The 14,696-nt window shown below is 40.6% G+C and overlaps 1 protein-coding gene across 1 annotated transcript in view; it reads right to left on the bottom strand.

The window, feature by feature from the left end:
• Positions 1–14,696, bottom strand: part of DGKK (diacylglycerol kinase kappa) — a 137,488-nt gene that overhangs the window by 101,275 nt on the left and 21,517 nt on the right. The window lies entirely within an intron of this gene.

The raw sequence follows: 14,696 nt of genomic DNA, 5'->3' as shown, positions 1-14,696 counted from the left end.
TGTTCCTATCAATTGGCTCCTAAAAGCCAGTTGCTGTTGTAGGAAACACATGAAGGTTCTGACATTTCCAAAGCCATATATTCAGGCAAAAGCCAATTTAGTACAGAAAAAAGTGTAGATTTTGGAGTCAGATAAACCTGGACTTGAAACTCCACTCATCACTTATTAGGTGTGTGTTTTGGGGTAAAAACCTCAGAATTTTTAGCTGCAAAAGCACATACAATGACACTTAACTCTTAATAAAGATTAAGGGAATGCATGAAAGTGCTTAGAGCTAATTAGAAATTCAATACATATTTCTTCTTTCCTTCCGTGGATATGGTGATAATATTTTTAACCCTAAATTGGAACACAAGGCTTTTTAAAGTGTGGGTATATATGTGGTTGCAACAGCACATTGGGGGCTCAATTTGAAATCAGTGTTTTGCCCCAAATATTGGAGCATAGTTTACATACTAATAGTCCAAGCCTAGTGGGTCTTTACTACCAGAGGTTAGAGTGTGTTTGATTTGTGTGGATTAGTCCATGCAAGCACAGACTCTCTCCTTCCCATGAGTAGCAGAGCAGGGATCACTGGGAAAGGAAATAAAGACTATAAATAGAAAATCAAACTTAAGTCTGTAGAAGAATTTGTGCCTGCTGTCCCCACAAAGATATTCATGGTGCTGGGGCTTTTGAACTCCTTCACCAGAAACCAAAATCTAGAGCATCAGAAGGCTTTATGATTAGATAGGTAGGAAGATTTAAGGTAAGTTAAATGTTCTATTCAAGCCTGGAAAAGAAACCAGTGTTGGAACAAGTAGTCATTGGAACAGTTAGGATTAGTGAACCCAAGTGTTTGTATCTCTTTAAGTTAGCAGATAGACCTTTCAAATCTAATCTTCTCTAATGTTTATATTAAAACTGAGGTAATTTTTGAAGGACCAAAAATTCTGAAGGACTGAGTTGAAAACATCCTCTTCTGTTGTATTTCATTAACCACAACTATGGGAAATTATTTCAAACGCTGCTAAAATCTGCCATAACTAAGGTAGCAACCACCACTTACCTGGTAGCAATGTATGCTGATAGTATATCCTAATTCAAGCCAATTATCTAGAAGGAAATGACTAGCTTTTTCAGGTCTAACCTTGCAAACTCAAAACTAGTTAAATAAAATAAAATAAATATCACAAGGCCATTTTCCTGCATAACAAACAACTAAGGCAGGGTGTTATCATGCCAACTAACAAGACCTGTGACTTTATTGGACAGAGCCTAGTGGTCTACAACTATCTACTTAACAACTTCTGCCAACCTAATGCAAAAATTACAACCACTTCTTATATTACTTTGTCATTTATGTGCCTTGGGCTTTCAAGGGAAGTCTAAATGTGTAGTTTTACAATGAAATCTATCAAATGGGTCTTCTCATTTTATCTGTATACTTTCAAGAGTTTAAGATGATTAGAGTGGATTTCATAGTCAACAAGTCCATCTCCTTGCCCATGGCTATATGGAATGACTATATACTTAAGCTATCCCCCTCCAAATGGCTGTTCTTACTTTTCTTAAAAGTTCCTTCTTCTTAATGCAGAGAAATTTCCTTTAACCCTTGGTGCAGAGAAAGGAAATCTTCATTCTACTCAGCTCTCAATTCTGCAGAAGCAGCTGAAGATTTGCTCTATTAACATGAGACCAGTGGAACAGCAAGAGCATTTTTAATGCAGAGAAGTGAGTGTAGAGAAGGTAGAGATTGCCCATGCCAAATTAACTCCCTTTGGTTATTACAGAGAAATGAGCTATTTGGAAATTCCCTGTCTGCCTACTATCTCTGTGGTTTTCCTGGTGGGCAATTCACCTTGGTATTCCCAACTGATGGGCCTTTTTATTTTTCCAGTTCTTTCTTACCTGGAGACAAGGTAAGACTCTTTTTCTGGCTCATGATTCACTGAACTATTTTTAGCCAGGAGTAGCATCTTACGTAATGAAAAATAAAGGAAATGTGAACCAAAAACCGCATAAACCTTGACTAAGTAGGAAAGGGGACAATCTTTCTGACCCCCAAATGAATGAATAAAGTATATATACCTACCATTTCCTCATTTAAGAACTCAGAGGTGCCTTGAGATGCTCTTTGGTCTATCTCAGTTTCCTAATTGAGTCTCATATATACAAGTCCTCCAAAAAGCATGTTCAGAGGTAAGAGGACATGTGGATTAATGGTTTGAAACTAAGGTGGATATATGGATATTTGGATAAAAGAAGGTGGTTCTGTAGTCAGCAAATGGGAAAATTAAAGGAGAAATGATAGAGGGAAAGATGTCAGTGAAGGGATATCAGGAAGGTAGAATTCAGTGTGTAAAACCTTTTATTGTATGGGAAAAGTATCAAGCATACAATTACTATGAAGCTTACAATATTTTGTGCATTCTGCCTGATTTATCCTTTTGACATCCCACAAAGGCAAAGAGAAAGTAGGTTATCATCTTCATAACTCATTACCTTAATAGCTACACTTAGAGAGTACTTTTCCTTCTCCAAGTTTAAAGTGCAGTAAAATGCCATATTTTCTCAATAGCATCTATTTCTAAGAATGTCAAAATGTGTTACAGGTCAGGTTCATTTTATATTATTGCCACATGTTTTTCCCCAGAATATATGTGTTGCCTAGGTAGAAACCTTTCAGCAAATTGATAATTAATCAGACAGGATACTATTTTCTTGGGTCAAAATGCTTTCAATCTTATTGATACAATTTAACAAATGGAGAAAGTCCATTGATAACATAATTTTCTTTTTGAGTTCTAAATTTTAATGCAACCTACAATTCCAAAAGAAGCTTCTTGAATCAAAATGCTTAATTTCCTCAAGGGGAATTTCAGAAGGCCATCTCTCAACATAACAAATAACTTAGAGCAACTAAGAGCTAAGAAACATGTGAGAAACATATTTTTCAAATCTCAAGACAGGCATTTTGCTTTAGCTGGGAACTTTGCTTTAGTGTTATAATACCATCTATTTTCTGAATGGAATATGAAGTAACTCAGCCTTTCATGAACATATTTAAATGGAAGCATAAAATACATTCTAAAAGCTAAATATAAATGTACTTTTAGTCGTCATGCCACAACTAGGACTGACAAAATCCTAAACAAACAACCCTATTTGATTTATCGATTATCTATCTAATCTAATAAAAGACAAATATGCAAATTGACTGTACCTTCGCTATGCCTTAAGCCATGCCCACCAGCCAATCAGAGCGACTATATGCAAATTAACCCACCCAAGATGGCGGCCGGAAGCCACAGACCTGGAGAAAGCAGGAGGCTTGGTTGCTCCAGTGATGGAGGAAGCCAAGCTTCCCGCCTGACGCGGCCAGCTCAGAGCTCCCCTCAAGGCAACAAAGTTTCAATTATAGAAGATAAATAAACCCCAGATACCTGCTTTCAGCCGGCCATGGCCACAGAGCTGGAGCGAACAGGAGACTTGGATTGCCCCTGGTGATGGAGGAAGCCAAGCTTTCCACCCACCCTGGCTGGCTCTGAGCTCCACTCAAGGCTACAAAGTTTCAATTATAGAAGGTAAACAAATATCAGAATAAAAAAGAAAAAGTAAAAAAGGAGAGGCTGGGAGCTTCTGTCACTGGGGGGCTTGGCCAGGCTGAAAACTGCCCTCATCCCCTCTCCCAGACTGGCCAGGCACCCCAGCGCGACCCCCACCCTGATCTGGAACACCCTTCAGGGCAAACCAGCTGGCCCCCACCCGTGCACCAGGCCTCTATCCTATATAATAAAAGGGTAATATGCAAACTGACCCTAACAGCAGAACAACTGGGAATGACTGGTCACTATGACACACATTGACCACCAGGGGGCAGATGCTCAATGCAGGAGCTGCAACCTGGTGGTCAGTGTGCTCCCACAGGGGGAGCTCTGCTCAGCCACAAGCCAGGCTGACAGCTGCCAGTACAGCAGTGGTGGAGGGAGCCTCTCCTGCCTCCTCAGCAGCACTAAGGATGTCTGACTGCAGTTTAGGCCTGCTCCCCGCTGGCAAGTGGACATCCCCCGAGGGCTGCCGGGCTGCCAGAGGGATGTCTGATTGCTATCTTAGGCCCAACCCCCCGGGGAGGGGGCCTAAGCCAGTAGGTGGTCATCCCCCGAGAGGTCCCACACTGAGAGAGGGCACAGGCCAGGCTGAGGAACCACCCCCCTCCCCCCAAGTGCACAAATTTTTGGGCACCGGGCCTCTAGTATATATATAAAAGCCTAATATGCAAATAGATCAAACAGCAGAACAACCGAACAACTGGTTGCTATGACATGCACTGACCACCAGGGGGCATGTGTAGAACATGGCAGGTGTTGACAGCAGGGGACAGAGCCTGGAACATGGTGGGCATTGGCAGCAGTGATATGGTGGAGCAGGTGAGTTGGGGAGCCAGACCAAGGTGGGGCACCGGTTGCTGTCATCAGGGCGAGCCTCTGGTGGTTACTGAAAAGCCTTTGCTCCCACATGCTGCAGTCCCACCAGGCACATGGACCTGCTGCTGGCATTGGCCCTGCTCATACACACTGTCAGTACTGGTGCTGCCACTCAAACCTGCAGCTGGCACCCGGTGACAGCCCTGATTGCTTGGAGCCATCAGTGGGTGCAAGCGGTGACTGCCAACCCTGATCACTCCTCAGGGCTTCTCCACTGCCCCCTGCTCCTGAGGGGAGATCAGGGCCAGCAGCTGCCATTCACACTCGCTGCCTGCGATGGCCCCAATCGCACCCACTGCCAGCAACAGCCCCACTCGCACCCGCTGATGGGCCTGCAGTGGGTGCGAGCGGGGCTGGTGCCATCAGTGGGTGCAAGCGGTGACTGCCAACCCTGATCACTCCTCAGGGCTTCTCCACTGCCCCCTGCTCCTGAGGGGCGATTGGGGCAACAGCCGCCGCTTGCACCCACTGATGGCACCAGCCCCGCTCGCACCCACTGCAGGCCCATCAGTGGGTGCGAGTGGGGCCAGCACTATCAGTGCGTGGGAGCAGGGGCAGTGGGAGTGGGGCTGCCAGCAGACAGGGGACCAGGGGCCGCAGTGGAAGGGGCCGGGTGGGGACATGGAGGTTGGACAGAGACCTGCCCCTGTGCCCACCACAGCCTCATGGCCCACAGTTCCTTTCAAGGTGCACGAATTCGTGCATTGGGCCCCTAGTACTTTAATAATGGGCTGTAAGACTCTAGGTTCAGTTGTGTTCAGATACCTCCCATTTCCACTATCATATCCTTACAACAGAAAATTAGCGGTTTTTCACATTAAAGGTTGTACTTTTAAAAATATTGTGGAAAATGTAGGCACAAACAGACAGATAATGATTTTTAATGCACAGAAATTAATTTTCATACAAAATAAAGAAATTAATTATGCCTTACATATAAAGCAAAATATACAGTATTCAAAAATGTTACTCTTTTTAACATTTAAAAATTTTTGAAATAATTATAGATTAATGGAAAACTGCAAAGAAATGTATAGAGGTCCTATGCATTTTTCACCCAGCCTCCCCAATGACTATAGTACAGAAACAAAAGCAGGAGACTGACCTTGGTACAATTCATAGAGCTATTTTAGATTTCACGAGTTATACATGAACTCATTGTGTGTGTGTGTGTCTTTGCAATTTTATTACATGTGTAGCTTTGGGTAATCATGACAATCAAGATATTGAACTGTATACCATCAGCACAATATTCCCTTATGCTACTCTTTTATAGCCATATCCACTCCCTCTGCCCCCTCCCATCCCTGACCTCTGGCATCCACAAATCTGATCTCCATCTCTATAATTTGTTATTTCACAATTGTTACGTAAATGCAATTATTCTGTATGTATCCTTTTGAGATTGGCTTTTTACACTCAGTATAATTTCCTTGAGGTTAATCAAAGTTGTTGTATTGCTGAATAATATTCCATGGAATGCCTGTACCACAGTTAGTTTAACCATTCATCCATTGAAGGATATCTGGGTAGTTTCCAGTATTTGGCTATTATGAATAAAGCTGCTATGAACATATGGATACATATTTCTGTGTGAAAAATAGTTTTCATTTTTTTTCTGGAATATATGCCCATGAGTGAAATTGATGGCCCATATGGTATGGTAAATCTACTTTTTGTTTGAACAGTAACTGCTAAACTACTTTCCAGAGTGCCTGTGCCATTTTGCATTCTTACCAGCAATGTATGAGTGATCTGGTTTCTCTACATCCTCTGTAGCATTTGGTGGTGTCACTATTTTTCCATTTTAGCCATTCTAATAGGTGTATAGTGACATCTTATTTTGGTCTTAATTTGCATTTCTCTAATGGCTAATGATATTGAATATCTATTCATGTACTTATGTGTCATCTGTATATGCTCTTGGATGAAATGTCTGTGTATGTCTCTTGCTTATTTTCTTCTTTTAAAATATATTTTATTGATTTCAGAGAGGAAGGAAGAAGAAGAGAGAGATACAAACATCAATGATGAGAGAGAATCATTGATTGGCTACCTCCTGCATGCCCCCTACTGGGGATCAAGCCCACAACCTGGACTTGTGCCCTGACCCAGAATCGAACCATGACCTCTTGATTCATAGGTCGACACTCAACCACTGAGCCACGCCAGCAAGGCTCATCTATACTAATTATAGCCTAGGTGGTGTCACATCCTCACACATCACGCCCTAACATCATCACAAGATGGCCATCGCAAGATGGTGTTAGAAGATGGCTGTCAAAAGATGGCTGCACGCACAGTGGAGGAGGTGGGTTGTGACAGAGGAGGGCAGTTGTGCACGATCAGGCCAGCAGGGGAGGGCAGTTGTGGGCGATCAGGTTGGCAGGGGAGTGTAGTTGGGGGCCATCAGGCCAGCAGGGGAGGCTAGCTGTGGGCGATGAAGACAGCAGGGGAGGGCAGTTGTGGGCGATCAGGACAGCAGGGGAGCAGTTAGGCATCAATCAGGCCAGCAGGGGAGAAGTTAAGGGGAAATCAGGCTGGCAGGCTGAAGCAGTTAGGGACAGTCAGGCAGGCAGGTAAGCAGTTAGGAGCCAGTGGTCCCGGATTGTGAGAGGGATGTCTGACTGCTGGTTTAGGCCCAATCCTAAACCAGCAGTTGGACATCCCCTGAGGGGTCTAGATTGGAGACTGTGCAGGCTGGGCTGAGGGTCGCCCTCCCCACTGCATGAATTTTATGCATCAGGCCTCTAGTTTTAGGTTATTATTTTAAACTTATTTTTTAGTTATAGTTAACATAAAATATTGTATTAATTTCAGGTGTGCAACATAGTGATTATATATTTATATACCTTACAAAATGATAATTCCAATAGGTCTAATACCCATATGGCACCATACATAGTTATTACAATATTATTGACTACATTTATTTACCAAGCCTGATGTGAAAAAGGGGGGAAATAGCTAATAAAATTGTAATTCTCCTTTAAATTGTACTGTCCTCCATTTAGAAAAAAAATAGAAAAAACATGACTAGTATATATACAATATTACATTAACCTGTAAAATTTTTGCCCTGGAAATTTCCAAATTTTGCCTCACATAAGCAAAAAATATGAAATTCTTTAGCTTCTAAAAGAAGCAGTATATCTTTTTACAGAAGTCGAGATCCAAGACCACTGTACAACTAATCCTTGACATGCCTACTTTAGTAAGATTTAAAATTCAGCGAAACGGAACTCATAGTAAGACCCTGGTTTTAGGTGTTTTGTATGAGGACAATCAGATTCCATGAGTTTACATTGCCAAGCACTGACTAGTTGTCATTATCAGTTGAGTTGAAACTCCATTTGCCTTAAGGTAGGGCTAGGTCTCTGGTATTTAGCTTTTGTTTGTACCACTATTTAATCAGTTCCAGTTATCTGCACAATAACTCTTTGAGATCAGGCAGACAGAGAGTTCAAGTGCCTTGCTCAGATTCCCAGTGGGAAATTCAGAGTCAGGAATGAGGGGACAGTAACCCAGCCTTTCTGTATTCTTTTTGGAAATCCTTCAGGGCATAAATGCTGCTTTTTTTCTAAAGGAGTGACTTAAAGGTGATCTAAAAATAACTTAAGTACTGAATAAACCATCTCTACTCCAGTCCACCCCCAGATAAACATGGTGGAAAGTTTATTTGGAACCCTTAAGCAAAAACATCAGCAAAGACCCTTTGACCCTTGGTTAAATGCAAAATAAATAGATCTCTAGCCACCTGGAAAACTCAATGCAATTGCTATTTGTGTGGTATATACAAACATTGAGAGAGAAATTAGGCATCTGTCAGGGACTATGTCTGTTATTATTATTGTTTTTAACCTTTTACCAAACCTCCTTTCTCTCCTTATCTTTTTTCATCCTATCCCCAGTACCTCCAGCTTGCAGGCTTTAGCCCCAGTACCCTTCTCTAGATCCCAAATGGCTGATATGAAATCAGGCTATTTGATCTTCCGAGAACTTCCCAAAAAGTTCTGATTTGAACTGATACTTTTTGTAATCAGACCAGTCTTCTCAGGGACATCTGTGGGTGGAAAGTGCTTTTTAAACAAATTGCTCTACTAATTCTCCTGAGAATGTCACTCACCGGACTTGACTTAAAAATATAATGCTAGACTTCTACACAGAAACACGAACTTACACTGGAAGGAAGAGAAACACACATATATCAGCAAGGGCAAATAAATATGAATGTACATAAGTATACAGCAAGCCACAAATGCACTCAATAATGCACGGAGTGGGAAAGTAGGCAATGGTGAAGTAGGTGGTGGTAAGCTTCAAAATAGATCTCCTATTCTCTTTAGAGTCTGTAACGACTGCATGGTTATCAAGGACTCATAATGAGCACTGGATGACCAGTATCCCTTATTAGTGGTGACTCAGAAGATCAGCTATATACTATTAGTCACTGTGTAAATTGCTCCAACAGTGTGAATCAACCTGCATTCTACAAAGGTTAAGGTCTCCATCTGCTCCCTGACCTAAAACTCCCCCTACGGGATTCCCTAAGAATAATGGTCTTTGCTATCCAAGAGGGACAGCAGGGATCTGTGAAGTTGGGAGATATGAGGAGGTGCCTCTCTCTGTATTCACCCTGACAAAATAATTGTCAGGATATTAGAATGAAATGAATGGTACTTTTACCTATAGTTAGTCTTTGGGCCTTTTATCCTAGAGTAAAGGCAGGATAAGGTGGAAGTCATTGTTGTCAGTAGACAGCTTCAATAGCCTGCCCACATGAGCTTGGTTTCTCACAAATAATATCAATTTCCTTCTTTGTCGAGGTCACCACTGCTCTTCTACTGCTGGCAAGAAATCTCAGCTCTGGAATGTGAGTGATACACTCACACCAAAATCCAAGTACCATATAAATGCCATATAAATGCCCCTTAGAATGGCAGCCCTGTGAGTAGTCAGAAAGGAGATAGAGGAACTTACAGCATCTGAGACATTACCCATTTCAAGCCTCCTCTCCTACCTCTCTTCTCCAACTTTTCCCCTCCTCAAACAGAAGCTGGGAAAAAGCTGCCAAAAGGTGATGAAATATCCAATGCCCACCAATAGTCACCCCATAAAGGAAGTGTCTGCTGTGTTGTTGAAAGACTTGATTGAAATTGCTACTAGAGTTCAACACCAATAGGACTAGAAGACACTTAGGAGAGAGAAAAGGCTGACTACTACTTTGATTGTTTATTTTCCCTTCCTTTACCCAAGATAACAGATATCTTATGCTTCCACTGAGCAAAGAATGCAATGGGTCATACACATACCCTAGTTACCAGGCTCCCTAGAGGGAAAAGCCAATAATAAAGCACTCTGGCTTCAAGAGCTGAGCTGCCTCACAACTACCCCAGTGCTACCATTTTGCTATCAGTATTATGCCCACCCTTGCTCAGAAACACAGCGTGTATAGTGACCCAATAGCTTCTACAACAAGTTGAAGCTTTCATGCCCAATGTCTCTAGATACATTAACTTTTCCCATGAAGCTGCCCTTGGCAACCAAGAGTCAATTCCTAGTATTCAGCCTGGAAAGGATAATGAGGTTTGTGTCCTTCTCTTCCCTCCCCTCCCCTTCCCTTCCCTTTCTTTTCTCTTCTTTTCTTTTTTCTTCTTTTCTTTTTTCTTTCCTTTCCTTTCTTTTCTCTTCTTTTCTTTTTTCTTTTCTTTCCTTTCTTTTCTCTTCTTTTTTTTTCTTTTCTTTCCTTTTCTTTTTCTTCCCTCCTCACTGCCCCTCCCAAATCATAGATAATGTGTAGATCAGCTTTCTGAAAGATAGACTTGAAAAACAAGGTGCATACTGTTGTCCTTCATGCCAGAACATAGTATAGGTGAGAATAATGAGTATCCATGCATACCCATGGCTCTAAATACTTAGTGTAGGGGCAATCTCTTCCATGCTCTATATAAACCTTGAGGCAGTGTTAGCCACTTTTTGTGCCAGGAGGGTTTTTTTCCATACATTTGAAACTAAGATAGATAGAGCTTTGACTCAATATGTAAAAATATATTCTATTTTTGAGAGTTCCTGGCTAGAATGGCCTGAACATACTCTCTCATTTGCTAGAAGTCCAAGGCCAAGTCATGCTATGTTTCATTGTATCTTGGAAACTTCTCTTTATTCTCTAGGCTTCTGATGACATCACCTCATCATATACTGGTTGTTGAATGTCCAGCTTTCATTTATAATCCAGACAGTACCAACTCAGCTGAGTGGAGGTATGATGGTAACTCAGATGTTGGTGCCCTGACATTTTGATACTGCCCTTGTTCTATTGGTGGGCTTTAAATGGTAGCTTTTCACTAAGTGTCAGCTGTGGACAGAACTTGATCCTGTTACATGATGATATATAGGTTGAATTTGCTTCACACTTCCCAGAAGTGCAGTGCTGTCTGTATTCTGAGGTGTGTGCTTAGCAAACTCAACCATTTAACCACAGCAGTATCTAAATTACTACAGCTGGAATGTAAATGTTCTGTTTAAACTACTGAGTCTAAGAATTTCCCAGAGGACAAGAGACATGGCCTGCCATGAGCTTCCTTCATAAAATTTCAAAGTTACTTGGCACCGTGGATTAAATACCTAAATCTGTCTTATTTTAACTTAGTAATGGAGAGTTGGTTATATATGATATTGTCCACTACAAAGAGTAACAGGACCTTGGAGACCTTGTCAAGGCAGCCAAATCTCATTTCAAAGCTCAGGTATCTTTATAGTAGAAAATGTTGTTGTAATATTAATGCATAAACAGAATATCTTTGTTCTATCCACTTCTTCTCATGGATATAAATCCATGTATCAGAAATTGTGTCTGCCATGATATTCTGCAACCTCAAATTACAAGGGAATAGTAGGAAAATATAGTTGTCAGTATTCTTTGGTAGCAGCTTCAAAACAAAAGGGGTGGGAAGAAAGGCAACACAGAATAATTTTCCTCTCCTTCTAAGTGAAATAATGATGAAGTGAAATTTAAAATCTAATGGCATTTATCTAGTTCTCCATCTAAAGAAAAAAGTCTTACATATATATTGAATTAGTACCTCTTCTATCTGCTTGAAAAATCTCTCTAGGAGAACATCCAAGTGAAAAGAGCCTCTTCTTTTCCTTTTTTTATTAAATTTACTGGGGTGACATTGGTTAATATGATCATATAGGTTGAAATATTACAAGATCTGTATATTGCACCATGTGTCCACCACCCAAAGTCAAATTTTTTGTCTCCATATGTGAGCACCCACTTCCTTCTGGCTACCACCACACTGCTGTTTGTGTTCATAAGTTTCAGTTTTATATCCCACTATTCAACTATTGGAGTATATGTACTTGGGTATGTTCCTGGTAGTGAATGTACTAGTGTGTACCCATGGCTGTGTCTGCACCCCTAGAAATTTTGTTTCAAATCTTTGTTACAGGTTCTGTTTTAATCTGATGCTCAGGTTAATTGTGATATGTAATAAAATAGGTACTTCTGGATATCAGTTCTTAGCACATGATTTATAGGATTCTACGGAGTTCCTAAGGGAGCCATTGCATTTAAATGTAAGGAATTAGTAGCAGGGTGAGCCCATAAGACACCTTTGGACACATCAGGAAAAGGCACTATTTGCTAAAGGTATTTTACTTTCATTTGTCAAAAAGTTTTTATAATTACCAATTTTGTTAGCTCTATAGGCACTTGACTGCCATCTGCAGGAATATTGTTAGAAATCTCTATCATCAATCTATCTATCTATCTATCTATCTATCTATCACCTATCTATCTATCTATCTATCTACCTACCTACCATCTATCTATCTATCTATCTATCTATCTATCTATCTATCTCTCTATATATCTATCTATCTCTGCTTGTGAAAGATGTCCCACCCTTAGACATGGCAGCCTCATATAGTGTACAAACTACACAACGTTATGTGGTGATCCTGCCTAATAGCTATTCTAGAAAAGGTAGAAGTCGATCTCATTTAAGAGAAAACTTGGCCTGGCTGGTGTGGCTCAGTTGTTGAGCATCGACCCATGGACCAGGACGTCACCTTTCAATTCCTGGTTAGGCACATGCCCCAGATGTGGCCTCAATCACCAGAGGGGGGCTTGATGAAGGCAACCGTGCAGGAGGCAACAGGTCGATGATTCTCTCTCATCATTGATGTTTCTATCCCTCCCTCCCTCTCCCTTACTCTCTCTGAAATTAAAAAAAAATTTTATTCCAGAAAAGAGAGAAGTTGTTCTTCTGATTGGAGTTTCCTGCTGTTTAAGTTGAGACTTCATATTCTCTTTCCTGATCAGAGTATTTTCAAATTCAGGGCAAGGCTTTCCTGTAATTAGTAGAAAGCTATTTTGGATAAAACTTAGATTGCCTAAGGCCGTGGTCTGCAAACTGCGGCTCACGAGCCACATATGGCTCTTTGGCCCCTCGAGTGTGTCTCTTCCTAAGCCTTAGGAGTACCCTAATTATGTTAATAACAATGTACCTACCTATATAGTTTAAGTTTAAAAAATTTGGCTCTCAAAAGAAATTTCAATCGTTGTACTGTTGATATTTGGCTCTGTTGACTAATGAGTTTGCCGACCACTGGAAGGGATATCAAAGTCTAGTTGTTGCTTCTTAGTCCTCATAAGAAAGGGAGAGCCTCAGAATAGTCATACTGACATCTAGCTCCAAATACAAGTGCCAGCTACAGGATAAATTTCTCATCAAGGTAATGAGTTAGGAGCTTTTCAATTAAGGTAAAAAGGATACCATAAATAGATTAAATTATGATGAGCAGTTAAGATTAATGAAAATGGTACCGAGTTATGTGTTTAATCCTGCTCTGTATATACTTAAGTATAAAATTTAGGGTTGCTATGCTTGAGTGTTTTAATAAATTTTTATTTTGTTTTCTTAAATGAACTGATAACTCATTGTTTTCATTTTTATCAAAATTAACTATGCTTATGACCAAAGACCAATAATTCAAGATCACATGATTAATACAAGGCTGCTCCTACGTATAGTGCTCCATTGTGCGAGCTAGAAAACACTACACTCCTCTGGGAAGCTATGAGGCAGCCCTGCCTAACATCACCTACTGATAATGCATCTGAATTGCTAAGTCCATTTTGGGGGGTAAATATATTGAAACTTATCTACCTACCTAAAGATAGAAAGTGTTGACACTGAGTATCATGGCACATATACAAATGGTACTGAAATGAGCTAGCATTTGCATATTTCTTTTGTTTGAGATTGCATATTTCTTATTTTTAAAATACATGTTTTAAATCTAATTTCTCATTCAGCCTTTATAATCTACTAGAGGCCTGGTGCACGAATTCATGCACATTAAAATGAATTAATTAAAATAAATATTGTAATATCGCCATTCGCCCTTTACAATAAAAGTGTCAACCTGCCGAAACCGGTTTGGCTCAGTGGATAGAGCATCGGCCTGGGGACTGGAAGGTCCCAGGTTTGATTCCGGTCAAGGGCATGTACCTTGGTTGCGGGCACATCCCAGTAGGAGATGTGCAGGAGGCAGCTGATGGATGTTTCTCTCTCATTGATGTTTCCAATTCTCTATCTCTCTCCCTTCCTCTCTGTAAAAAAATTAATAAAATATATTTGCAAAAAAAAAGTGTCAACCAAATTCACAATTGATAATGGCAGATCTAAACATACGTGTGTGATTGGCACCAGTGAGAACTTTATATGTATTGCACATGCACGAGTCAACTTGGCCTTTTATATATATATATAGAATAAACTTGCTTAATTAGACCTGATTTCTGATTAAGCTAAATTTTTTCCAGACCAGTGAAGGACCCCGACTGCTCTTTCAGGTAATTGTCAGCAACACAGCAGTAAATATCAACATGAAGCAGATTATTATTGTAGATCACACAGGGAGAACAAAGGGTAAAATGTTTAACTGTAGCAGTGTTTAACTATATTCTGTGCAGTGAGAAAACATGAAGCCATTTTCAAGGTTCACCATTTCTTACTTCTTTTCAGTAGGGTCAAGTTTCTAAGCTTTCTAAATCTCCATTTTCTGGCTAATGAAAAGAAAATAGGATTCCACCAAGTCTCCTATCTACCTACTCCAGGACTTCTGTGAGGATCAAATAAGATGAGGCATGGAAAAACGCTTCACAGACATTTGGTAAAGTGTAAAATGTTTGCACCTGGCTATAAAGCAAGTCGGTTC

Source organism: Myotis davidii, unplaced genomic scaffold (genome assembly GCF_000327345.1).
Source record: "Myotis davidii unplaced genomic scaffold, ASM32734v1 scaffold1292, whole genome shotgun sequence".
NCBI classification, from domain to species: Eukaryota; Metazoa; Chordata; class Mammalia; order Chiroptera; family Vespertilionidae; genus Myotis; species Myotis davidii.
Note: the sequence above shows the minus strand (reverse complement) of the source record. Positions and strands in the feature narration are given on the sequence as shown.